The sequence below is a fragment of the Podarcis bocagei genome (assembly GCF_964188305.1).
Source record: "Podarcis bocagei genome assembly, chromosome: W".
Lineage (NCBI taxonomy): Eukaryota > Metazoa > Chordata > Lepidosauria > Squamata > Lacertidae > Podarcis > Podarcis bocagei.
Genome location: NC_138131.1, coordinates 33,148,285 through 33,174,820, shown reverse-complemented (window position 1 = coordinate 33,174,820; position 26,536 = coordinate 33,148,285). Strand labels below are relative to the sequence as shown.

General features: G+C 43.5%; 1 protein-coding gene across 1 annotated transcript in view; it reads left to right on the top strand.

The window, feature by feature from the left end:
* LOC308577903 (uncharacterized protein) overlaps nt 1-26,536 on the top strand; it is a 238,824-nt gene that overhangs the window by 25,989 nt on the left and 186,299 nt on the right. The window lies entirely within an intron of this gene.

Genomic DNA, 26,536 nt, shown 5'->3' with positions numbered 1-26,536 from the left:
CCACTTTCAGGTCCTACAAGAAGGCCTGGTGTGATTTCCTTGGTTTCAGGTCTGGGTTATCTGGGCTCTCTCATGACGTACCTCCTACCACTGACTTGTCTTGCAGTACCTTTCCCATCTCGATGATCTGGGACGTGCTCCTAAAACCTTAAAGATTCACGTGGCCGCCATCAGCTTCTTTTCAAAAGCTACATTTGCTCATGACCCGGGTAGCGACTTCTTGATCCATAGAGCCATTGAGGGTTGGGGCAGGTTACAACCTAACAGGGCCGAGGGCCGTAAGCCGATTTCTTACGGGTTATCACAGATACGCATAAAATTCAGGTCAATTTGCTGACCCATCTTCATGGACCAGAAACGGACCCGGGCCGGGCGGTCTGAGGTAGAGGTACCGCCTAGTGTCCTCTACCGGGCATGGGCCCTGCTGTGCCGACGCCGCGAGCTCCAAAAAGCCCACAGTGACCTGGAGAAAGTGCGAGCCATTTGGATGTGGATCTGCCACCATATAGGTAGGTGGGGGTACCACCTTTCTGCATACTTGAGTCCCCTTGCCTCTGACAACTTCCGGTATTAAAAGATCAGCCTTTGTCACTGCCCTGCGCCCATGAATCCAGCTCTGTAGCAGAGTTCTTTAGCAGACACCCAGTCCAGTGATTGCCAGCCAAGGAAGATGGATACGTAAGGTCATATCAAAGCAAGTTATATTCAGAGTAGACCGACTGAAATCAAAGGATGTAAGTAACTCATGGACATTAAATTTAGTGGGTCTACTCCGAGCATGGCTTCTTTGCAGCTGTCTCGGGCATTTTCACCATTTCATAGCCAGCCATGTCAGCTCCATTTGCACAAAGGATTCTGGATTGTAACCTGTGTGGATCAGTGATTTGGTGTTTGGCTCACACAGAGCTTGACTGGGATCTCTGTTCAGCCATGAATCTCAGAAGGGATCAGGAGGTGCTCACTGATAACAGAAATCACTGGGTTAAAGCTCACTGAAAGTGCCGCGGTAGCATTATTATCAATTTACGATGGGGTGGAAGGTTTGCAGGCTATGAAGGACTCGCTCACAAATTTATTGAAAGCTGTACGAATTATGATAGCTAGCAAGTGGAAGGGGCAAGCAGAATATAAAATGGAAAAATGGTATGAAGAGGTGTGGGAGATATAGCTATTAATGATAAATGAACATATGCCATTAAGGTAAGACGGGGAATATGCAGAAGGAATGATTTTGAGGAGATATGGAGGGTGTTTGTAGAATTTGTACTGTTACAACGGAAAGGGGTCAAACCATCGCTAGAGGTGTTGAAATTTTGGGAGGTTACTTTACTTTACAAGAGCCAGACACTAGTACAAAAAGGGTGTTGGAGTTAATTCAAGAATTTGGTCAAGTGGGACTTCCGGAGGCGTCGCAAAACGGCAATGGCGGTCCTCTTCACGCTGTGAAGAGGGGCTCCGCGGAAAAGGGTCGTCCGCTGCGGCAGAGCAGAGACCCGTTAAGAAAACCCACGGGCAGAGTGAGCCTGTGGTCGTGGGACTCGGCGGGCACCAGAAGCGACCCTGAAAACGAAGAAGGAACCCCGTAAGGGGCTCCGGAACGTGGAAGGGGGAGCGGTGCTGTGAGTTCATCGCTCTTTCCGCGGAAGCGAAGCCGCGCGGCTGCTGCTGATGAGCGCTGTCCTTTCTTCCTGAAACATTAGACTCCAAACTTCATACCCGTGAGTAAGGACTATAAAATTTTTGGGACTAAATTTATTAATTCGGCTGAAAACGGGAGACATAACCAGGAAGTCCGTCTTCCAATTCTGCTTAAAGATCAAAGCAAAGACTCTGACATGCGTGAAGCGCTTCAGAAGGGATTACAAAAAAAAGGTTGGATTATCGTGCAATGTTTGAACTTGTTATTGAGAAGTTAAAAGGGCCAGTTTTGTTTTAACTGACTGGATTTGGACCAGAACTTTCCCTCCTCCCGGTGGATTACAAAGGATTAAGAAACCAAATCAGCGGACTGCCAGGGTAAAAGAGAACTGTCAAATTGCGGAAACTGTATTTAATACTGAAAGTGCTACTTTTGAGCGTTACTGTTGGATACAAACAGATACTGTTACTTGCACCTTGCTGGAAACTTTGTTTTAATTTGGGAAAAGCTCTGCATGCCTAAAGGGACATTGAAGGTGCCTCTTAATTTATTTTGAACTGGTGGAACTTTAATGGCGGAAAAAGTTTCTTTCTTTTTCTGAATTACAGGGGTGCTCCCCCTAGAGGATTTGAGAACTATAAGTCTCTGGGAACTGCATATTATTTTGGCTATCTGTTGCCTTGCTGTTTATACTTTGGACTGTGTTTCCCATGGAATTGCTTACAGTTTGACCTTAACGCATAGACAGCTGTGGAATGAGTGGCACAGGAAAAACAAGGTCGGCCAAAACGAAAGCAAAACAATCTGTGCAATTATTGCAAACAACTTTGACTTCTCAGCCACGTAGATCATCTGTCCCAATTGTTTTAGGACTGCAAGAAGGAGAAGTTGAGCAGCCAGCCTCAGAGGATATGGCTGCAGGAGGACTTGACCCAGTCTCAAAACAAATTTTGGAACAACTGGCAGCTTTAAACAAAAAGGCTGATGAACAGTCAACTAAATTTGATCAAGTTACAGCCACTATTAATAAACTAACTGAGCAAGTCACTCAACACACACAAGCAATTGGGAATCTTCAGGTAACAACTGCAGAAAATCGTAAGTTGGCTGAGGAAGCTAACCAAAAGGCAGAACAAGCGAATCAGAAGGCCGAGGCAATAAAAGGGGAAGTAAGGCCACTACACAAGCAGATCAATGAACAGCAGGCCTATCTGTCTATGGTGGAATTGAAGAATCGGGAAAACAACCTTAGATTAAGAGCCATCCCAGAACTTGAACAAGGAGATTTGATTGGTTATCTGACATCAGAACTATCAAAGTTCTGGGGTATAGAAGAGGACAAGGACTTTAAAATTGTTACTGCTTTCAGATTGGGAAGAGTGGTTGGGAAGGACAGATCTAGAGACTGTTTGATTATCCTGAGATCTAGACAAGAAAGAGACAAAATACTAGGCCTACACTTTGGAAAATCACTGGTAATTCAAGGCAAAAGAGCAGAAATTTACAGAGACATACCAAAACAACTTTTGGACCTTAGAGCTACTTATACAGAACTTGCAAGACTACCAAGAGGCAACTCAATTCCTTACAGGTGGGAGTTCCCCCAAGGACTATCTTTTAACTTTAAAGGAAAGAAAGTTAAAATCAGAACAGCAGAAGATCAACAAAAGTTTATGAAAGACCACGAAGAGGACCTTCAAAAGGGAGCAGCAGTATCTTGGCCACCACCTCTGCCTACATCTGTACCAACACCAGCACCTCTGGGCTCAGAGGAAAAGGAAGAGACACCACTATAAGGACTAACAGACTGATCCAGGATGTCTCTGCAGCTCTTTAGTTGGAATATTAATGGCGGAAATTCTCCGGAAAAAAGAAGAAGAATCTTTCACATATTGAAAAAAGAACAATTGGACATTATTTGCTTGCAGGAAATGCACGTGACTAGGCTCCATAGGAAAATGTTAATTAACAAAAGACTAGGCCAAGAATTTATTTCATCAGATAGAGTCAAGAAAAGGGGCGTGGTGATTTATGCAAAGGAGAACCTGTCACCGAAATTTCTATTCAAAGATGAGCAAGGAAGAATTTTGGCAATCGAAATACAGACACAAGGAGAAAAATTTTTGATATTAGGAATCTATGCACCAAATGAGGGGAAATCAGAATTTTATAAGAAGCTGCATGAGATAATGCTGGACTATCTGGACTATACCAACATCATTATGATGGGAGATATGAATGGGGTGGTCTCTACACACATGGATAAGTCACAAAATCAAAATTTAACAAAAGATGGCAGACTACCTAAAACTTTTTTTGAACTAACTGACAGTATGGATTTGATTGATATATGGAGGACAAAGAACCCCTTAGGTCGCGGGTGTCAAACACAAGGCCCGCGGGCCGAATCCGGCCCGCCAGACCTCGTCATGTGGCCCGTGTAGCCGCCGCCGGCCGCCAGCCTTCACCTTTTATTCTCACTTTTTTTTTTGACACAAGAAAGCCACCTCTTCAGCGCATGCGCGGCAGCCTACAAGCCAGAGAATTTGTTTTTCTGTAAAAAGAATCTCCATGTATCCGACCGTCGTGGAGGTGCTAGGACCGTGGCGGTCTGCTTTTCGTTGCTGCGTTCGCACTCCCTTGGCTGATTTTGCAGCGCCCGTGTTCGTCCTCACCCCTGTTCCGCTCTTCCAGGCACAGCAACCCTCCCTTAAAAAAGCTCAACCAGTTTGGCATACTAACCTAAAAAAACCTCATGGGTTTCTTTTCTTAAGTAATGGGCTGTGTTTTTGAAGTTGCGAACAAATTAACAGGGCGACTCTTTCTCTCTCTCTCTCTCTCTCTTTCTCAGCCCTCTCCCACCTCTCCATATCTCCCTGCTTAACTATTTCCTGCCTCACTTTAAATCTTTTCTCACGTGGAAAGACACCTTTGGGAAGCGATTTTGCCCTTTCGGCTCCTTTCACCTAGAATTATAGTACAGTATTGTAGAGTTGGAAGGGACCCTGTTGAGGATCCTCTACAATTTATACTAGAGGATAAATTGTACAATAATTGTACATTTGAATATCTACTTGCCATTATTCTGACTATGTTTCTGCTTTCGGAGCTAGTTATTACTTACATTATTACAAAAAACAGTAATAATTGAATGCAGTGACAATAATTTATGATAATAAAGAGTGGACACATATTCCTACAGATACAACCGGCCCTTTGAGGGTGACCAAACTGCTGATGCGGCCCCCGATGAATTTGAGTTTGACACCCTTGCCTTAGGTAAAGAAGGAACATTCTTTTCTGAAGCCCATCTATCATGGACAAGAATTGACCAAATATGGACAACTAGAGGACTGGCACCTAAGACTAGAAAAGTGGAAATCTGCCCAAAAACTTGCTCCGACCATAATGCCATGAAAGTGGAACTGAGACTCACTCCAATCGGTTCCTTCAGATGGAAAATGAATGACACCCTACTAAGAGATCAGGAGATAGTGAAGAAGGCCCAAAAAACTTTAAAAGACTATTTTGAAATAAATTTTAACACCTCGGTGGAAAAGAGAACAATCTGGGACGCAAGTAAAGCAGTTATGAGAGGGTTTCTGATACAACAGAATACGATTAAGAAAAAACTCTGGAATGGGAAAAAGGACAAGATATTAGAGAAGATAAGAGACGGAGAGAAAAAACTGAGACTAAAACCAAAATCAAAAGAAGTTCTAAGAGAAATTAAATTCCATCAAGCACAATATGCGAAATTGATAAATCAAGAAGTGGAATGGAAAATTAAACAAATGAAACAAAGATCATTTGAATCGGCGAACAAATGTGGAAAACTGCTAGCATGGCAGTTGAAAAAGAGACAAAAACTGAACTTTGTTACCAATCTGGAGGTTGAAGGGAGAAATATTCAGAAACCAGAAGAAATTAGAAAGTGTTTCCAGAGATATTTCAAAAAACTCTTTACGCAAGGGCCTCAGGAAGAGACTGAGATAGACCAATTCTTAAAAGTTAATGGACTATCAGAACTTTCTCAGGAGAAGAGAACAATCCTGAATTATAGAATAACACAACAAGAAATTGAGGGTGCCATTCAGAACACGCAACTAGGTAAATCTCCAGGCCCAGATGGACTTACCTCCAAGTACTACAAGATACTGAAAGACTATTTGATACAACCATTAATGGAGGTATGTAACCAGATTATGGAGGGGGGAAAGGCACCGGAATCGTGGAAAGAAGCTTTCATCACATTGATACCCAAACTGGAATCTGAAAAGACTCAACTTAAGAACTACCGTCCCATCTCACTCCTAAATGTGGATTACAAAATTTTTGCAGATATTATGGCAAGTAGATTTAAAAAAAGTATTAAATGAAGTAATTCATAAAGACCAGGCAGGCTTTCTCCCAGGTAGACATTTGTTTGACAACACTAGGAATATTATTGACATTTTGGAGCTTTTGCAGACTAACATCAACACGAAAGCAGTGTTAATTTTTATAGACGCAGAGAAGGCCTTTGACAACATTTCTTGGAAGTTCATGAAGAAAAATTTGGAAGGGATGGGAGTGGGACGGGGGTTTCAAAATAGTATAGAAGCAATCTATTCAGAGCAAAAACCTAAACTGATAGTGAACAACGTGGTGACAGAAGAGTTCAAAATTGAAAAAGGGACACGACAGGGGTGCCCCTTATCCCCTCTGTTATTCATTTCAGTCCTGGAGGTACTTTTGAATATGATTAGGGAGGACCGGTTGGTGCAAGGAATACAGGTCGGAGTGAAACAATATAAACTGAAAGCTTTTGCAGATGACTTGGTTTTAACATTACAGGAGCCAGAATCTAGTACAAAAAGAGTTTTAGAACTGATTCATGAGTTTGGTCGGGTGGCGGGATGTAAATTGAATAAGCAAAAAACCAAGGTTTTGGAAAAAAAATTGACCCCTTCAGAAATAGATGGGTTTCAGAAGGAGACAGAGTTAAATGTGGTTAAAAAAGTGAAATACCTAGGGGTTAATTTGTCTGCCAAAAATTTGAACTTATTTAAGGATAATTATGAAAAATGCTGGTCAGAAATCAAAAAGGATTTAGAAACTTGGTCAAGACTAAAACTTTCCTTGTTGGGTCGAATTGCAACTGTAAAAATGAATGTATTGCCAAAGATGTTATTTCTGTTTCAAACCCTACAGATTGTGGACAGAGTGGAATGTTTCGGAAAGTGGCAGAAAGATATCTCTAAGTTTGTCTGGCAGGGCAAAAAACCCAGGATAAAATTTAAAATACTAACTGATGCAAAAGAAAGAGGGGGATTTGCCCTGCCAGACTTCAGGTTATATTATGAAGCTGCAGCTTTCTGCTGGATGAAAGATTGGTTTTTATTAGAAAACACTGATGTCCTAGATCTGGAAGGGTTTAATAATGCTTTTGGATGGCATGCATATTTGTGGTACGACAAGGTAAAGATTCACAAGATGTTTAAAAACCATATTGTCAGAAAGGCATTATTTATTGTCTGGACTAAATACAAGGACTTATTAGAAAATAAGACCCTGAGGTGGCTATCACCAATAGAGGCTAAGGCCCGAAAAAGACTCAATATGGAGGCCAGTTGGCCAAAATATTGGGAGATAATAGAAAAAACTGGAGACAATTGGAGGCTGCAGAGCTTAGAAAAATTAAAGGATAAGGTGCGAGATTGGTTACATTACGCTCAAGTTCAAGTGGTTTTCAAACTGGATAAAAAGATAGGATTCCAGGTGGAAAAATCGAAGTTAGAGACAGAATTGTTAGAACCAAAGACTAAGGTACTTTCAAGAATGTATAACTTGCTGCTTAAATGGAATACTCAGGATGAGACAGTCAAATCAGCCATGATAAAATGGGCTCAGGATATTGGGTACAACATTATGTTTCAGGACTGGGAAAGGTTATGGACCACCGGAATGAAATTTACGGCATGTAATGCCTTGAAAGAAAATATTATGAAAATGATATATAGGTGGTACATGACCCCAGTCAAACTCGCAAAGATATACCACCTGTCTGATAATAAATGTTGGAAATGTAAGGAGGCTGAAGGGACATTCTTTCACCTCTGGTGGACCTGTCCAAGAGTGAAGGCCTTCTGGGAAATGATTTACAATGAGTTAAAAAAGGTATTTAAGTATACCTTTCCCAAGAAACCAGAGGCCTTCCTTCTGGGCATTGTCGGCCAGAAAGTGTTAAAGAAGGATAGAACTTTCTTTATGTATGCAACTACAGCAGCAAGAATTCTCATCGCAAAATATTGGAAGATACAAGATTTACCCACACTGGAAGAGTGGCAGACGCAATTGATGGACTATATGGAATTGGCTGAAATGACTGGCAGAATCCGAGATTTGGGAGAAGAAACAATGGAGGAGGACTGGAAAAAATTTAAGGACTATTTACAAAAATATTATAAGTTATATGAATGTTAAGAATTTGCATGATTTGGAAAATCTAGCTTCAGCAAGAAGATTTGGCGAAATGGGAAATTAAGTTATAATTATGAGAGGACTAAAGTTTAAAGTAACACTATAATTATTTTAAGGTAAAAGTAAATTGACAATAAGTATTTTAAACCTAAAACATAACTATTTGGAATTACAAAGGAATGCACGAAACAAGGTAATAATTTGCTGATATTTTTATTGTAAAGAATGCAGGGTGAGGGAGACGTGGGGAAGTCCGGTTGGTTATGAAAAATGTCTTGGAAATATGGATTTCTTTTTTCTTTCTTTCTTTTTTCTGTTATTTCTTTCATATATCTGACTGTACATCTGTACCTGGAGAAAAAAAAGCAATAAAAATATTTTTTAAAAAAAGAATTTGGTCAAGTGGCCGGATTTAAACTGAACAAACAAAAGGCTAAGGTTTTGGAAAAAAATCTAACAGTCATGGAGAGGGAGAAGTTCCAGAATGAAACAGGTTTGACAGTGGTTAAGAAGGTGAAATACCTAGGGGTTTATCTGACATCTAAGAATTTGAATTTGTATAAAGATAACTATGAGAAATGTTGGTCAGAAGTTAAAAAAGATCTAGAAATATGGTCAAATTTGAAACTGTCAATGTTAGGCCGAATTGCAGTTATTAAGATGAATGTATTGCCTAGAATGTTATTTTTGTTTCAAACATTGCAAATTCTTGACAAGATGGACTGTTTCAAGAGGTGGCAGAAGGACATTTTGAAATTTGTCTGGCAGGGCAAAAAGCCCAGAATAAAATTTAAAATATTGACAGATGTAAAAGAAAGAGGGGGATTTGCCCTGCCGGACTTAAAACTGTACTATGAATCAGCAGCATTTTGCTGGTTGAAAGAGTGGATGCTCCTCGAGAATACAGATATCTTGGATTTGGAAGGTTTTAACAATGCATTTGGTTGGCATGCATATCTATGGTATGACAAAGTTAAGGTGCATAGGGCCTTCAAAAACCATATTGTTAGAAAAGCACTATATAATGTTTGGATAAGATACAAAGATTTGTTGGAAAATAAAACCCCTAGATGGTTGTCACCTTTGGAGGCGAAAGCGTTGAAAAAACTCAATATGGAAGCCGAATGGCCAAAATATTGGGAAATTTTGGAACAGGAGGGAGATAAGTTGAAGTTACAGAGTCATGAGAAATTGAAAACCAAAGTACGAGATTGGCTCCATTATTATCAAATAATGGAGGTTTATAAACAAGACAGGAAAATTGGCTTCCAGGTGGAGAAATCAAAATTAGAAACTGAACTGTTAGAACCCAATACTAAGAATTTGTCAAGAATGTATAATTTGCTGCTGAAATGGAACACACAAGATGAAACAGTTAAATCAAACTTAGGGAAAACTTAGGGAAGTGCTGGGTGAGATCCCATGGACAACAATACTAAAAGGAAAGGGAGTTCATGATGGCTGGGAGTTTGTTAAGAGGGAGATACTAAAAGCACAACGTCAGGCAATACCAATGAGACGGAAACATGGAAGGTGCCTAAAGAAGCCAGGGTGGCTATCTAAAGAACTTTTAACTGAATTAAGATTAAAAAAGGATGTGTACAAAAAATGGAAAAGGGGGGAAACCACCAAAGAGGAATTCAAACAAATAGCCAGCACGTGTAGACACAAAGTCAGAAAAGCTAAAGCACAGAATGAACTCAGGCTTGCTAGAGAGGTTAAAAGCAACAAAAAAGGCTTTTATGGGTATGTTCGTAGCAAAAGGAAGAACAAAGAAACAATGGGGTCACTCAGAGGAGAAGATGGTGAAATGCAAACAGGGGACACAGAAAGGGCTGAACTACTCAATGCCTTCTTTGCCTCAGTCTTCTCCGATAAAGAAAACAATGCCCGACCTGAAGAATTTGGAGCAAATGATTCAGCAAAGGAAACACAGCCCAGAATAACTAAGGAGATAGTACAAGAATATTTGGCTAGTTTAGATGTATTCAAATCTCCAGGGCCAGATGAACTGCATCCAAGAGTATTAAAAGAACTGGCAGATGTGATCTCAGAACCACTGGCAGTCATCTTTGAGAATTCCTGGAGAACAGGCGAAGTCCCGGCAGACTGGAGGAGGGCAAATGTTGTCCCTATTTTCAAAAAGGGGAAAAGAGAGGACCCAAATAATTACCGCCCAGTCAGTCTGACATCAATAGCAGGGAAGATTCTGGAGCAGATCATTAAGCAAACAGTCTGTGAGCACCTAGAAAGGAATGCTGTGATCACCAATAGTCAGCATGGATTTCTGAAAAATAAGTCATGTCAGACTAACCTGATCTTGTTTTTTGACAGAATTACAAGCCTGGTAGATGAAGGGAACGCAGTGGATGTAGCCTACCTTGATTTCAGCAAGGCATTTGACAAGGTGCCCCATGATATTCTTGTAAAGAAGCTGGTAAAATGCGGTCTTGACTATGCTACCACTCAGTGGATTTGTAACTGGCTGACTGACCGAACCCAAAGGGTGCTCATCAATGGTTCCTCTTCATCCTGGAGAAGAGTGACTAGTGGGGTGCCACAGGGTTCTGTCTTGGGCCCGGTCTTATTCAACATCTTTATCAACGACTTGGATGATGGACTCAAGGGCATCCTGATCAAATTTGCAGATGACACCAAACTGGGAGGGGTGTCTAACACCCCAGAGGACAGGGTCACACTTCAAAACGACCTTGACAGATTAGAGAACTGGGCAAAAATAAACAAGATGAATTTTAACAGGGAGAAATGTAAAGTATTGCACTTGGGCAAAAAAAATGAGAGGCACAAATACAAGATGGGTGACACCTGGCTTGAGAGCAGTACATGTGAAAAGGATCTAGGAGTCTTGGTTGACCACAAACTTGACATGAGCCAACAGTGTGACGCGGCAGCTAAAAAAGCCAATGCAATTCTGGGCTGCATCAATAGGAGTATAGCATCTAGATCAAGGGAAGTAATAGTGCCACTGTATTCTGCTCTGGTCAGACCACACCTGGAGTACTGTGTCCAGTTCTGGGCACCACAATTCAAGAAGGACACTGACAAACTGGAACGTGTCCAGAGGAGGGCAACCAAAATGGTCAAAGGCCTGGAAACGATGCCTTATGAGGAACGGCTAAGGGAGCTGGGCATGTTTAGCCTGGAGAAGAGGAGGTTAAGGGGTGATATGATAGCCATGTTCAAATATATAAAAGGATGTCACATAGAGGAGGGAGAAAGGTTGTTTTCTGCTGCTCCGGAGAAGCGGACACGGAGCAATGGATCCAAACTACAAGAAAGAAGATTCCACCTAAACATTAGGAAGAACTTCCTGACAGTAAGAGCTGTTCGACAGTGGAATTTGCTGCCCAGGAGTGTGGTGGAGTCTCCTTCTTTGGAGGTCTTTAAGCAGAGGCTTGACAACCATATGTCAGGAGTGCTCTGATGGTGTTTCCTGCTTGGCAGGGGGTTGGACTCGATGGCCCTTGTGGTCTCTTCCAACTCTATGATTCTATGATTCTATGAAATCAGCTATGATTAAGTGGGCACAGGACATTGGTCATAACATTATGTTTGCTGACTGGGAATGGTTGTGGAACACCGGGATAAAATTTACGGCATGTAATGCCCTAAAGGAAAATATTATGAAAATGATCTATAGGTGGTACATGACCCCAATCAAGCTAGCAAAAATCTATCATTTGCCTGATAACAAGTGTTGGAAATGTAAAGAAACTGAAGGCACTTTCTATCACCTTTGGTGGACGTGCCCAAAGATTAAGGCTTTCTGGGAGATGATATATAATGAAATGAAAAGGGTACTTAAATGTACCTTCCCTAAGAAACCAGAGGCCTTTCTCCTGGGCATTGTCGGCCAATTGGTGTTAAAGAAAGACAGAACTTTTTTTATGTATGCTACGACAGCAGCAAGAATACTCATCGCAAAGTATTGGAAGACACAAGACCTACCCACCCTGGAAGAGTGGCAGATGAAGGTGATGGACTATATGACATTGGCCGAGATGACCGGCAGAATCCGTGATCAGGGGAAAGAGACGGCGGAAGAAGATTGGAAGAAATTTAAAATTTATCTTAAGAATTATTATAAAATTGATGAATGTTAAAATGTCGAGGTTTTGAGAAAGAAAAGGAGATTACAGCGACAAAAGATTAAGTTAAAGAAAAGAATAAGAAGAAATATATTTGATAAAATTATTTAGGATTTGCTGAAATAATTTTGGAAATTGGGATGTAGGAAGGGGAGGTTTGGGGGAGTCCGAGAAGTGAGGGATATGAAAAAAAGGTTATGAAATTATACATGTTTGTTTGTCTTTTTATATGTTTGTACTGTTTGTAAAAATTTTGTAAAACCAATAAAAATTTTATTAAAAAAAAGAGATATAGCTATTAATGATAAATGAACATGTGCCATTAAGGTAAGACGGGGAATATGCAGGAGGAATGATTTTGAGGAGATATGGAGGGTGTCTGTAGAATTTGTACTGTTACAACGGAAAGGGGTCAAACCATCGCTAGAGGTGTTGAAATTTTGGGAGGTTGGATAGTTACAATGGAATGGTCTCACTGGTGGGGTGCACATTTTTATTCTTATTTATTTATTCTTATTACCTTGTCAAAATAAAGTAAAGGTCGCAGCACGGGCGGAGAGGAGGTGTCTCCCGACTCCTAACCCTTGCACCAGTGTGCATTTTTATTTGGCAACAAGACCCTGGGTCTACACAAAGCAGATTTATGAGTGCTTCCAGACTTTCTCTTTTGAGGTGCGATTCAATCACATATGGGCAAATCCATGTTGTGCAATCAAAAGTTCATTTGGAGCTCTTGCAAGACAAGCCACCCCACCCCCCAATCAGATTTTGGCAACCAGGAAAGATATCGAGAAACACGATGGAAAGTGTTGCAAAGTGTTGCCACCCCACAAGCAAATCAGAATGGGTGCTCATTGTCTTTATTTCTACAGAATATGATGTGGAAGGCTGCTATAACCTGGACAAGGTGTCATTTAAACCAGCTGATGTCCTTCAGTCAGGAAAGGCTATTTGCGGTGGATATGCTCGACTCTTTCAAGAAATGTGCAGGTAACTTCTGTTGGCTCCGGCCATCATGGCAAGTGGTTGCTACTTGGCTGTAGCGATAGGAGATCTGGAGAGCCACAGGTTCCCCACCCCTTACCCTAGGCAGCTATCTCCATGCTTAGGCGTGATCAACTCGCACGTGACAGCCCTCGGAAATAAGTAAATCAATAGATTCTAAGCAGAAAATGGCGGGAGAGAGCTGGAGAGTCCTCATGGCTCATGAGGAGACCCTCCCCAGAACCCAAAGAGGACTTCAGTGGGAGCGGAGGAAGCCCCAAAGAGAACGGAGGCACAGTGGGGCTTTGTTTAGGCTGCTCACACACGTCACAGCATGGCAGCTGCTGTTGCTTTTCCACAGGTCCTCCAGCCAGCTCCAGAGCTTCAACTCTAGTTGAAAAGAGTGTTGTGGGGAGAGAGAGCTGGAGAGCAGGAAAAAATGAGCTTTTTTTAGTGTGTGCTCCCTACTTACACAGGGACACGGGTGGCGCTGTGGTCTAAACCACTGAGCCTCTTGGGCTTGCCGATCAGAAGGTCGGCGGTTCAAATCCCCACGACGGGGTGAGCTCCCGTTGCTCGGTCCCAGCTCCTGCCAACCTAGCAGTTCGAAAACATGCCAAGAAGTGCAAGTAGATAAATAGGTACCGCTTGGGCGGGAAGGTAAACGGTGTTTCCATGCGCTGCTCTGGTTTCGGTGTTCTGTTGCGCCAGAGGCGGCTTTGTCAGGCTGGCCACATGACCCGGAAAAACTGTCTGCGGACAAACGCCGGCTCCCTCGGCCTGTAAAGTGAGATGAGTGCCGCCACCCCAGAGTTGTCTGTGACTGGACTTAACTTTCAGGGGTCCTTTACCTTTACCCTACTTACACAATTTTTGCTTATGTGCATGGGGTTCCGGAACATGACCCACCATGTAAGTGGAGGAATGCCCACACTGTGAATGATCCTGAAGCAAACTTGCATATATAGGGCTGCATTGAATTGAGTAGATCCACTGGAATCCATAGACTTAAAAATTACTTGAATTTAATGGGTCTCTTCCCTGTGTGGCTTAGTTCCTCATCCATACTTACCTTTGCTCTGTGCTTTATAGGCACAGGTCCTGGCTTTCCAGGTCCGTGTCCAAATGTTGTTGTTGTTGTTTCATCCCAGGAAAACTTGTGTTTTCCTGCCAAATTGGAGCAAATGAGAATCTGTGGAGAACCTGATTGCTGTTTTCTCTGATCCAGCAAAATGAAGGACGGCCAATCCAGCCTATCAAAGCGGTGAAAGCAACCACTTGTCCTCTTGGTAGCAACACTGTTCCTGAATACCTTCCTTCCCCTCTCAGTATTGCAGGGATACAGTGCCAGTATTTGATAGGCAGCTGCAGCGTAAAGGGGAAGAGCGACCATGCCTGGAATGCTGTCCGCATTGATGGAAGGTGGCATCTCTTAGACTGCACCTGGGGAAGTGGCTCTGTGAATACTGCTTTTAGCAAGTTCACTTTCAGGTACGCTGTTAGGCAGACCAGGCAGAGCGTGGGACACACTGAGGGGATAGCAGAAGAAGAAGAGTTTGGATTTGATATCCCGCTTTCTCACTACCCTAAGGAGTCTCAAAGCGGCCAACAATCTCCTTTCCCTTCCTCCCCCACAACAAACACTCTGTGAGGTGAGTGGGGCTGAGAGACTTCAGAGAAGTGTGACTAGCCCAAGGTCACCCAGCAGCTGCAGGTGGAGGAGCATGGAAGCGAACCCGGTTCCCCAGATTACAAGTCCACCGCTCTTAACCACTACACCACACTGGCTCTCACAGTTAACTTCATTTGCTTTCAGGTGGTTTTGTTTTGCTTGGACCACTTGTCAGAGTTTGCAATTTGATGGTCGCAGGGCTGATTAATGTAAGCAAGTGCAATAAGAATGCTGCAGCTAGGTTGGTGACTGGGAGCGGCCGCCGAGACCATATAACACCGGCCCTGAAAGACCTACATTGGCTCCCAGTACATTTCCAAGCACAATTCAAAGTGTTGGTGCTGACCTCTAAAGCCCTAAATGGCCTCGGCCCAGTATACCTGAAGGAGTGTCTCCACCCCCATCCTTCAGCCCGAGGTCCAGCTCTGAGGGCCTTCTGGCAGTTCCCTCACTGTGAGAAGTGAGGTTACAGGGAACCAGGCCTTCTCAGTAGTGGCGCCCGCCCTGTGGAACGCCCTCCCATCAGATGTCAAGGAAATACAATAACAATCTGACTTTTAGAAGACATCTGAAGGCAGCCCTGTTTAGGGAAGTTTTTCATGTTTGAAGTGTTATTCTGTGCAGAGTGGCTGTGGAGGCCCGGCCAGATGGGCGGGGGTATAAGTAATATTTCATCATCATCATCATCATTATTATTATTATTATTATTATTATTATTATTATTATTATTATTATTATTATTATTATTATTATTATGCCATGGGCATGGAGTGTCCTGATGGCAGGGATAGATACCATCTATTCATCCTCTTTGAACAGTTCTGGAGTGTTGTGCTTATTCCGGGCTACATGTGTAAAATCTGGGGATTCTGGAGGCTGGATTGTTGCAACACAGCAGCTTCCTCAACCAGATGCCCTCCAGCTGCTCTGGATCACCACTCTGTTTGCCTGTCTGGCCCTGGTGCTGATTTAGGCATTATTATGAAATACTAGACTATTGCGCCTTCTCCTTTTGCAGGTACGATGAGTTTTACTTCCTTACTCACCCCGCTCTGTTTATTAAGAAGCACTTCCCTGAGGACCCCAAGTGGCAGCTTCTGAAACAGACGGTGACACTGGAGCATCAGCATGATCTGACTTAAATGCAGAAGGACTGACCGTCGCAGTCATAAGAACATCAACCACTGAAAATGGGTAAAGTCAATTAGAAGCATCTGTCTTGTTCCCTTTGATATCACAGTTACATCCACAATCAGCCTCATGTACAAGCTGTTACTGCAGTGTATATAACAGGGATGGAGAACCAGAGGCCCTTTCAGAGGTCCTGCACTACAACTTATCCAGAATGCGGCAGCTAGACTGGTGACTGGGAGCGGCCGCCCAGACCACAGAACTTGAAAGACCTACATTGGCTCCCAGTCCATTTCCGAGCACAATTCAAAGTGTTGGTGCTGACCTTGAAAGCCGCCTAAACGGCCTCGGTCCAGTAGACCTGAAGAAGAGTCTCCACCCCCATCGTTCTGCCCAGACACTGAGGTCCAGCGCCAAAGGCCTTTTGGCGGTTCCCTCACTGCGAGATGCCAAGTTACAGGGAACCAGGCAGAGGGCCTTCTCGGTAGTGGCTCCCGTCCTGTGGAACGCCCTCCCATCAGATGTCAAAGGAATAAACAACTATCTGATGTTTAGATAAGTTTTTTAATGACTGATATTTTAATGTATTTTTACGCTCCTGTTGGAAGCCGTCCAGAGTGGCTGGGGAGACCTGGCTGGGCGGGCGGGCGGGGTATAATAAATTATGATGATGATGATGATTCTCCCATCATCCCTGACTATCATGTGGTTGATGGGACATAAGAATTCAGCAACATCTGGAGGAAATCAGATTGGCGAAGGCTGGTTTAGCACACGACCCCAGACTCTCAGCTGTGGTTAACGTTATAAAGTTATAGAGTTATTATAGAGTTGGAAGGGACCACAAGTGTCATTTTGCCTAACCCCCAGCAATGCAGGATTATTATTTTTGCCCCGTGTGAGGCTCCAACCCACGACCCTGAGATTAAGAGTTTAAACAAGCTAGCTGGATGAGCCATGGTTTAAAGATGGCTTATCAAACCAATCAACCAGGGTTAACAATAAGCATAGTTCATCAGATTTGGGTGAGGCAACAAGCTGTGGTTAAGCCTAACGAGGATGTAGTTTCCAAACTCTTCACCGCTTGTGTAGAGGGAGGAGGGGGGGGAATGTGTGAGCCCAAGGCTTGCTTTGGCTCATTCCCAGCATACTAAACCATGGTTTCACTTGACATCTGAACTGGGTCTGTAAGTATTCCATGCTCTACCTTAGATACCTTTGTTTGCCCCTATTGCTGATTTAGATAGTGTTGCTAAATACTGCACTATTGACCTCTCTTTTTCAGGTACCATGTGATTTACTTCCTCAACCACCCTGTTCTGATTATTAGCACTTCCCAGATGATCCCAAATGGCAGCTTCTGAAGCAGACTTCTGCACCTGCAGCAGCTTGAATGGAACCCGCCTACCGTGCAATTTGATATCCTTCAAGGGTACAATTAATGTTTAGGCATAAACTTGTTCATATAAAAATGTGTTGGATCCCGCCCCCCATCCTTTACAGTACAGCAACACAAATCATTAGCATTTTATCCACCATATTCTTGAGACACCCTAATGTGGTCCTATCCATTCACTTAAAGTAGTAGCAGATGTTTTTTTATATATAGCAAACAGTAAATAAAAAGAGTACAATCCATAAATTGGTGCAAGCTTTTGGGGCTTGCCTTTGATTTCCCAGTGTGTTTGTAAATGCAATAAAGTTTCACTGTTCTCCGCCAAATGTGTCCTTGTGGTTTGTTCCTCTTGCTTGATTCAGTTGTTTAATATGTGGCAATCTAATAAATTTACAGTCGTATCTTGGCTCCCGAACGCCTTGCAAGTCGAACATTTTGGCTCCCAAAAGCTGCAAGCCCGGAAGTGAGTGTTCCGGTGTGCGAACGTTATTTGGAACCCGAACATCCAACGCGGCCTACGAGGCTTCCGATTGGAAGCCACGCCTTGGTTCCCAAACATTTTGGAAGACGAACGGACTTCCAGAACAGATTCCGTTCGACTTCCGAGGTACGACTGTACCTACAGCATAATCACATCTGAAATGGAAAATTGAAATGGAAAATTCTTAATAAATATCTATTTTAAAAAAAGCATCTGGGATTGGTTGCAGCTTTGAGGGTATTGGCGGCGAGCCTTTGGCTCGGGTGGCAGTTAGGCATTGGAATAATGTGTTGTGGTGTGTCGAAGTGCTAGGTGTGGCCATCGCCTATGCCTTCAATTTTTAGGGGTATTCCATTAAAGGAATCTGGCGGTCGTGTATTCTGTCCAATGCCTGCTTGGCGGGAGGCCATGGCACGACCCTCGGTGACAGCAGGGGTGAGCCTATAGTTGGATTAGCATCAACAGGCTCCACCTACTGGTGAATAAACCCACTTGTTTCGATCCAATGCCTAAGCCAATACCTTTTCATTGCTGTAATTGTAGCACCCTGCTTGTGGTTAACGCTTAGCTGGAATGAAATATTCAACGCAGCAATAGAGAATTTAAAATAATAATTTATTTGTCAGACAAATAAATGAGAGGCACAGTGGTATATGGTTACCAAGCTCTGGCCTGGCCTCCTGCCATTATGGCCAGCACTTATATTCCCTTAATCCAGCCCCCTTTGCTCCTCCTTTGGCTGCCTCTGTCCAATCAGCCTGGTTGAATTTCCTATTGGCTGATTGCTATAACCAATCCTAAAAGATACACCCATATCCTCCTGTCCTTATATGGAACACAAAGAGCTATATATTGTTACATCTATAAATGACAAATAAGTAGTAATATATCTTACATGTGTCTCAACAAGGAATCTTAATTACCAGCTCACCTCTTGCCCTCCTTGCCCTATTGCCCTCCAAAACAAATGGTTAATCTTAAATTTTTATCTTAAACATATGTCAAGGATCTTGAGTTCACATCAACATTGAAAGATCTCCTTCATTTGAAGGTTTCTAAACAAATGCCTGACAACTATATATCAGGACTGCTTGGATGGCGTCTCTTGTCTGGCAGGGGGGCTAGGCTGGTGGCTGACTTAATTTCAGGATAAATACAACTCTTACAACTATATGAAATAAGAATCTAGCATTTCTTAAATCCTTTGCATAATTACATTTAAGCCAATATATTTAATACATAACATAGGTAGCCTTTTAAAAGGAATAAGGCCTTTGTAAAGTAAAAAAGGAACTCAGTAAAAAACAGCTTCAAAAGAAGCCTCTTCAGTTTACACCCCCCCCTTCAGCCAGCTGCTTTTCCCATTAGCTCTTCCCAACATTTATTGCCCTTTAACTCTCTCAGTTTAAGAAAGAAACAGCTTTAAAAAGACTTCCCAAAAATGCTCTCCCAAAAATGCTCTTGGCCTTTTAACCTTAGAAAGAAGATCTGGCTCATTTTACTGGGAGGCACATTGGTATTATTTTACTATTTACTCATTCCTAATTATGTTTATCTCTGCCTTTTTTTATCTTCTGTAACATGTAGGGTCAGTGTCCTCACTCTCAGCCTGTAATTCCCCCTTTTTACGACTTTGAGAATTGTTTTCTGCTATAAATCAAGGGGCCCCTTGTCTAGGAGGAAAACATTGCCAAGGTTCTCTAAGCAGCTGGTCTTCTGCCTGGCATGAAACATTTGAAAATCTAAGCCCATTTAATTTAGGAACCTGATCAAGATATAAGCCAATATAAGCCTTGATTAAAAATGCAGTCTATATTCAGATGCCACATTCCCCCCTTTCAAGCTCAAGGACCTTCATCCCAAGTGTCCTTGATAGCTTGACCTTCATCATGTTCCTGAGGTAAAGCTCTGTATAGGGCCATGATATGAGGTAGAGTTTCATTTGAAACCATCTTGCTAATTGTACTTCTAAAACATGAAATGATACATGGCATCATACATAAAACCATTACCACTACTGTCAAGAAAAACAAGCAAGACAATAGTATCCCTTTGAGTCCTGTGACATTAGGTAACCAATTGGTGAGCCATCCCATATCCCATCCTTCCCATGTTTGTACTGGGACATGTGCTATATTCTCCATCTTTGTGGCCAACACACGGATTGCCTCACCATTATCTGAAATGTTAAAGCAACAGGCATTCCCTGTCAAGTTCAAGACTCCACATAGGCCTCCCTGCTTGGCAAGTACATAATCCATTCCCATTTTCAGCTGCAAAATGGCGGCTCTACTTTCATCCAACTGTTGTGCAATAAGTCTCAAACTCTGGGCCGTTGCATTGGTTACAAGTTCCACTACTGCTTGCAATCGAATTATTCTGTTTAGATTATAAATAGGATCCCGTGCCCCTTGTATGAGCTCACCAGGATTCCAGGAGGCAGGATCATAATAGGCTATAATGCGCTCTGGTGGCCAATCATCAGTACCGCTCCAACTTTGGGTACTTCCTCCTGCTATATGAGAAATATCAGCGTTTCTTCGTGTTCGCTTAGCTGAACTAGTGGGCATAATCCACATTGGTGGTAATACCCATCCCAGGAAACAAGTCCCACTCCATTTGGAAGGGAGTTTCTTGTATGCCCATTCTCCACATATCCACCACAACCATCGGGTCTGAGGGTTTTGGTATGTGGAGTGCATAAGGCGAAATATCAAAAGGGGTATAGAGTTCACAGTGCAGTATGTTAGATTGCCTTTCTCTGTCACAGTTATGTTCCATACCACTTTCCATGCATGAATAAAAGGAGGTGCACAGGGCAAGGTATTCCGAGTTCGACAGGTAGTACCGTTTGCCCAGGTTTGACTATTCTTAATATAATCCCAAGTATAGTGGCAATGAGAAGAGCCTATCATGGTAGAATCAGCTGCATCTGATGATTTATGTACACAGAATTCCCCTTGTACAGGTATAACTCGTAGTGGTTTAATTGAGTTCCATCCGGGGAAATTCTGTACTTCTGTTTGGTGTGGCATTTCGCTTACCATACCAATGGCATTTAATGGTATCGGTAATAAGGGCATACCTCCCTCTGAATCATCTGGCCCAAGAGAGCAAACAAGGCAATTGGTCCTATTTGCAACATTGGCTACCATCTCAGCTAAGCCTACCCACATATTGTGGTCATAGCGGAATCCATTTTTAGCAAATTTGGTCAGATTCAAGGACCCTTCCCCTTCCCAAGGGATCAGGATTAATAATAAAATCATGTTGATGTCTAGCATATGCATTCCTTCCACAAAAGATTACCTTATTGTGATAGCAAATAAATATTAGTCCCAATATAATTCCCCCAGTGACAGAAATGGGGAACCACCAAGACCAAAACATATATCCCGAGGATCCCCAATGAGTAATATCTCTGATAATTGTTCCACAAGGGGGGGGGGCAGTCAATTAATTGTATAAGAGAATCTTTCCTTTCACAATCGCTGGTTCAGATGCTCCTCAAGCTTCAGGCGTGCGCAGGTCAGCCAGCTTCCAGGTTGTGGCTGCAGCAGGCCGGTCGTCTAATGTTGCCCGTGACCTAGCCCGTTCCCGGTAGGGCTAGATACAGGGGTTTTTGGAGAGAGTCAGTTTAAGAGGGTTAGAGGGGTCACCTTTGCACGTCCAACTGCCTTCGGACTTCTTCAAACGGGAGTGATGAATCCAGGGGGTCACCTCAGCTACCTTCACCACTGTTGGAGTAGAGAGCAAGACGGTGTAAGGTCCACGCCACTTAGGTGCAAGTGGATCTCGTTTCCACTCTTTCACCCATACGCTATCGCCAGCCTGGAACTGATGAATCGGCTCGGCAATGCTGCACGGCGTGCGCTCGAGGGCCCACCTGTTAAGAGAAACAAAAACACGGGAGAGAGATTGCACTTGTCCCTGTGTCACATGGTCTCCTATTTGTTTAAGATCAGCTGAAATATCCTGAACAAAGGAGGGCGGTCTCCCATACAGGAGCTCAAAAGGTGACAACTTAAGTCTTTTTGTGGGTGCACACCGAACACGAAACAGTGTTATGGGTAACACATCTACCCATCCCAATCCCGTTTCCTGGGTTAATTTTGCCAATTGGGTTTTCAGAGTCCGATTCATTCTTTCAGTTTTCCCTGAACTCTGAGGCCTATAGGCTGCATGCAGTCTCCATTTCACTTGTAGGACTCGACATACTTCTTGTACTACTTGATCAATGAACGCTGGCCCATTATCACTTCCAATGCATCTAGGTAATCCAAACCTCGGGATCAATTCAGTCAGGAGTCTCTTAGTTACCTCTCGTGCCTTTTCAGTTCGGGTGGGAAAAGCTTCAACCCATCCGGTAAGAGTATCTACAAACACAAGGAGATACTTGAATCCCTTAGAAGGGACCAGCTCTGTGAAGTCCACAATTAGGCTTTCCATGGGGACATATCCCACATGTTGGATTCCAGGAGGTTGTACCGGTCCCTGCCTGGGATTGTTTTTAGCACAAAGAACACATTTCTGTGAAATGCAAGTTGCTAATTGTGATAGATTAATAATATACAACTTCCGACTGAGACTCTCTCTGGTTGCAGTACCGCCAAGGTGAGTAGATTCATGATAATTTCTTACAATTGTGCCTGCTAGATGATGAGGTACATAAATCCTATTGTCCGGCAGGATCATCCAACCGTCCTTCACAACTGCTCCTTCCTGTTCAGCCCACTTCCTCTCTTCTGGGGTATAGTGAGGTTTAACTTCTTCTGGAACTACCTCTGGTATGAGGGCTGCTATAAATCCTCCCACAGGCTTTTGGGCTGCCTCTCGGGCTGCTTTGTCAGCAGCATGATTTCCTCTGGTTATTGGATCCCTTCCTCGTCCATGACCTTTGCAGTGCATTACAGCAATCTGTTCTGGAGCCCATACTGCTTCTAACAGGATTTCTACTTCAGGTCCATATTTCAAGGCCTTCCCGTGGGCTCCTATTAGACCTCTTTCTTTCCATAGAGCTCCATGTGCATGCAGGGTTAAGAAGGCATATTTAGAATCAGTATAGATGTTTGCCTTACATCCGGCTGCCAATTGCAGAGCTCTAGTTAAACCTATAAGTTCAGCTTTTTGTGCTGAGGTGCCAGCAGGCAAAGCTTCAGTTTCCACAACTTCCTCATTGGTGACCACAGCATATCCTGCTCGTCTGGCACCTTCATGCAGGTAACTGCTACCATCAGTATAATATACAACATCTGGATTTTTCAATGGTTCATCTTTCAGATCGGGTCTACTGGAATAAACTTCATCCATTATTTGGAGACAATCATGTGATTCTTCATCATCTACCTCTGGTAGGGGCAGCAAAGTCGCTGGATTGAGCATATTCACTACTCGTAGATGAATCCTGGGATTTTCACACAATAGGCCTTGGTACCTAGCCATCCTTGGGTTCGTTAGCCAATAACTACCCTTATATTCCATGAGTGTCAGAACAGCATGAGGTACATTCACATACATCGTCTGGCCGAAGGTAAATTTATCAGCTTCTTTGACAAGGCTTGCAGTGGCCGCTACTGCCCTTAGGCATGGAGGCCATCCTTTTGCTACTGAGTCCAATTGTTTTGACAAATAAGCTACTGGACGGTTCCAACTTCCTAATCTCTGGGTCAGGACTGCCGCTGCAATCCCATTCTGTTCATGTACATACAGCTGAAAGGGTTTTTCCGAATTAGGCAGTCCAAGGGCTGGGGCCTCCATAAGTCGTTGTTTGATAACTAAAAAGGCTTGTTGCTGCTCAGGTCCCCATACGAATGGGTCCTTTTCTGCACCTCGAGTGCTTTCATGTAAGGGCTTGGCCAGACTGCTGAAATCAGGTATCCATAGTCTACAAAACCCTGCTGTTCCCAGGAATCCTCTGAGTTGTTTCCTTGTGGTAGGTTCCTTGATAAGGCAAATAGCTTCTTTCCTCTCTGGTCTCAATGCTCGTTGTTGGTGTGAGATGTCAAAGCCCAAATATTTGACCTTTTCTAAACATAACTGTGCCTTTTTCTGGGAAACTCGGTAGCCAGCTTGCCAGAGCAAGTGGAGCAGTTCCTCTGTCCCTTCTTTACAGGTATCAAAATCCTTTGCCGCAAGTATAAGGTCATCTACATATTGCAGAACCACCTTTTCTCCAGGTATTGAGGGGTAACTTGTTAGATCCTTCGCCAAGGCAGTGCCAAATAAAGTTGGGGAATTTTTGAATCCCTGGGGCAATCTTGTCCAGGTTAGCTGGCCTTTTGTTCCTGTCAAAGGGTCTTCCCACTGGAAGGCAAATATAGGTTGGCTCTGTGGTGCCAGCCGGCAACAGAAGAATGCATCTTTCAAGTCCAATACAGTAAAAAATGTTGCTTCTGGTGGGATCAAACTCAGCAAGGTATATGGGTTTGGTACATTTGGGTGCAAGGTCTCGATAGCCTGGTTTACGAGCCTCAAGTCCTGCACTGGCCTGTATTCATCTGTCCCAGGTTTTCGAACAGGCAAAAGGGGTGTGTTCCATTCTGATTGGCAGGGCTTAAGCAGACCATATTTTAATAGGCGGTCCAAATGTTTCTGGATGCCCTCTGCTGCTCGCCGGGGTAAAGGATATTGCTTTACAGATACAGGGGTAGCCATAGGTTTTAAGGTTACTACAATTGGAGCTATATTCTTGGCCATTCCTGGTGGGCTATTTTCGGCCCATACTCCTGGTGGCACCTGTAGGGTTCGGAGGAGCTTGTTTAATTCTGTATCCAATGTGGGTTGGACTTGCAAGGCTGACATTAGGCGCCATGATTGTTCCTTAGGTACTGAGAGGGTAATTATTCCTGCTGCCTTTGATGGCAGTTTCATTTCTGGACCTCGAGGAGTGAAGGTGATTTGGGCCTGCAATTTGGACAGCATATCTCTACCTAAGAGAGGTATTGGACACTCAGGTATATACAAAAACTGATGGGTTAAACGATGTCCCCCAATCTGGCATTCCAAAGGTTGGAGGAAAGACCTCTTAGCTGACTGACCAGTGGCACTTTTAATGACTACACTTTTGGATGCCTTTTTCTGCAATAGTTCTGGGAGTACTGAGTATTCAGCCCCAGTATCAATCATAAAGTCTATTAAATGGCTTCCTAATTGAATCGTGACCGTGGGCTCCTGGAAGCCTAACTTTATGGAGTCCGGTCGTTCCTAGTCTTGGGTAAAATCCTCCTCTGCCAGTCCAATGAAATTGTCTCTACTCTGTCCTTGTCCAGGTCTCTGATATCTTCCATTTCGGATCATTCCCCGTCCCCGTCCCTGGTTTCTTGGGCCGGAGCCTGGGCCTGGGCCTGGGCCTGGGCGTACTTCTTCCAACCTCAGGGGTTCAGGACACTCCCGCTTCCAATGACCCTCCTTCTTGCAATTCGCACATTGATTCCTTCCCAGTGGTGGATTCCTTCCCCGCCCTCTTCCTCCATTTAAGGGGCGGTAGTCTTGCTTCACTGCTGTGGCCAGCATTACCATCTTTTCCTTCTGCCACTTCTTCTTCTCTTGTTTCTCAGCCTCATCCCTATTCCGATAAACTCGGCGTGCAATGGCCATAATTTGGCTCATCAGCATCCCTTCCCATCCTTCTGATTTCTGAATTTTCTTACGAATGTCAGAAGCGCACTGGGCCACAAATGTAGCAGTAATCATTCTGCTGTTTTCAGGGGCTTCAGGGTCAAAAGGAGTCCATATACGATAGGCTTCTTGCAGCCTCTCTAAAAAGTCTCCTGGACTCTCATTTGGTTTCTGTTCTACTTCTGAGACTTTAGACATATTAGTGGGCTTCTGGCATGCCCTGCGGATACCTTGCACAAGCGTCTGGCGATAGGTGGTAAGCCTGGCCAGATGAATTGCATTGTTTGGATCCCAATTAGGATCTTCCAAGGGAAAGTTGTCTTGGAGATGACGGTCAATATTAAAAATATTTCCCACTCTGGCCTGCTCACGCAAATATATCTGTGCCTTTTCAATTATGTCTCTCCTTTCCTCAGTGGTGAACAGAGTATTCAGGAGCTGGCGGCAATCTGTCCAAGTAGGACTATGAGTATTTATTATTGAAGTCACCAAGTCCATCATAGCCTGAGGTTTTTCTGCGAAAGATGGGGTGTGTGTTTTCCAATTCATCAGATCTGTAGTCATGAATGGAATATATTGCAGGGTCGAAGTTCGAGGTGGCCGTGGTCCAGGTTGCCCGTTAACCAGCACAGGCTCCTCAAGTGCATCAAATACTCTTCTGAGAGGGGCTACTACGTGATCTTTCTCTTCGCTTTGCTCTAGGGGCCTCAAATCATAGGGGATGGTATTTGTCCCAAGGCGTTCTTTTAGCAGCTTTATACGCCTGGCTGTATTGCTTGCTGACCGATTAAGGTCTCCCTGTAACTTCTGTAATAATTCTCTAGGACTTGGATGTACAGGAGTTTGGGGTAGGCAATCAGTTGTTCCACTAAAAGAGACTGTAGATGGAGTTCTACTGGGACTCACAGATGGAATAACCACTTCTGCTTGGGCTTCATTATAGGACTCCAATGCCTCCTGAAGATATTTATCATAATCTATCAAGGAATCAAGTTCTGTGACTCCAGCCCCATTATTCATTCCACTTTCTTGCCTTGGGGTTACA